This window comes from Triticum aestivum, chromosome 5D, assembly GCF_018294505.1.
Source record: "Triticum aestivum cultivar Chinese Spring chromosome 5D, IWGSC CS RefSeq v2.1, whole genome shotgun sequence".
In the NCBI taxonomy this organism is placed as follows: domain Eukaryota; kingdom Viridiplantae; phylum Streptophyta; class Magnoliopsida; order Poales; family Poaceae; genus Triticum; species Triticum aestivum.
Window position 1 is genome coordinate 549,687,668 of NC_057808.1, and position 1,450 is coordinate 549,689,117.

General features: G+C 43.0%; 1 non-coding gene across 1 annotated transcript; it reads right to left on the reverse strand.

The window, feature by feature from the left end:
* Positions 1-792: 792 nt before the first annotated feature.
* Positions 793-895, reverse strand: LOC123126869 (U6 spliceosomal RNA). Its single transcript, XR_006462079.1, has one exon. It is a non-coding gene; the product is annotated as a U6 spliceosomal RNA (small nuclear RNA).
* Between the last annotated feature and the right edge of the window lie 555 nt (positions 896-1,450).

The following is a 1,450-nucleotide window of genomic DNA, read 5'->3' on the forward strand; positions in this document are numbered from 1 at the left end:
TCATCACGGAAGTGTATTTTTTTGTAGTGCTAGAAGCTAGCCTATGGTATGATTGTTGTTGTCCTACGGACTAAACCCTTTGGTTTATATAGGCACCGGAGGGGGCTAGGGTTACACAGAGTCGGTTACAAGGGAGGAGATCTACATATCCGTATTGCCAAGCTTGCCTTCCACGCCAAGGAGAGTCCCATCCGGACACGGGTCGAAGTCTTCAATCTTGTATCTTCATAGTCCAACAGTCCGGCCAAAGGATATAGTCCGGCTGTCCGAGGACCCCCTAATCCAGGACTCCCTCAGTGACCTACGTAATTCATCGACCACTAGTTATTGTACACTAAAGATATAAAGGTTTGAAGAAGGGACTCTTTCGGGTGATACCAGAATCCAACACTAGTGTCCGGGAGTGTTTTCTCAGAAGCCTCAGATGAGTTTGTTAGGAGGTAACATAATCAAGTTAGATTAATGAAGCATGTTTTTTGCATTATGACCAAATCAAAGTTAAGGTTACAGAACAAAGACAATAAATAATTGAAGGAATACACTACATGTAGGAGGACTAAAATGGAAGACTAATCCAGAAACGTGTAATAATAGAATTAAAAGGCTAAAAAGTTACTACAGAAAGGTTGTATCTGCAATAACAAAGAAGAGAAAGCGTGTGGATCTAAATTTAAAAAGGCAGTAATGAGGACCTCTCTGATAGAGAAGGGAAACAAAAGGGCCTTTCCGTAAGAATAGCAGCACAAACAAGTGCAAGAAAGAATGCTCCAGGGACATGCACGGAAAATCTCAAAAAAATTGGACCATTTCTTGATTTGTGCGTGTCATCCTTGCGTAGGGGCCATGCTAATCTTCTCTGTATCGTTCCAATTTTATCGGATATCCCCGAAGGGACGACGCTAGCTGCTGCACTCTGCCTTATAAACAAGTTCGACTCTCCCCGGCTGGCCGATGTGGGACTAAACAAACGAGCGTTTGTTTTGCCCACAACGCTGTCCAGCCAAACCTAGACGCCATCGTGCGGGCGGTGGGCTGCCAGTTGCAAGCCGGATCTCTCTTGATGTCGCCCAAATTAATGGAAGAGCATGATAACCCACAAGTATAGGGGATCAATTGTAGCCTCATTCGATAAGTAAGAGTGTCGAACCCAACGAGGAGCTAAAGGTAGAACAAATATTCCCTCAAGTTCTATCGACCACCGATACAACTCTACGCACGCTTAACGTTCGCTTTACCTAGAACAAGTATGAAACTAGAAGTACTTTGTAGGTGTTGTTGGATAGGTTTGCAAGAATATAAAGAGCACGTAAATAAAAACTAGGGGCTGTTTAGATAAAGACACAATAAAGTAAATATAGAGAGTGTGGAAAAGTGGTCATAGGAGTTGAGAAATTGTCCCTTAAGCAATTGACTACTTTACTAGACCGATAGCAAGTTTTATGTGGGAGAG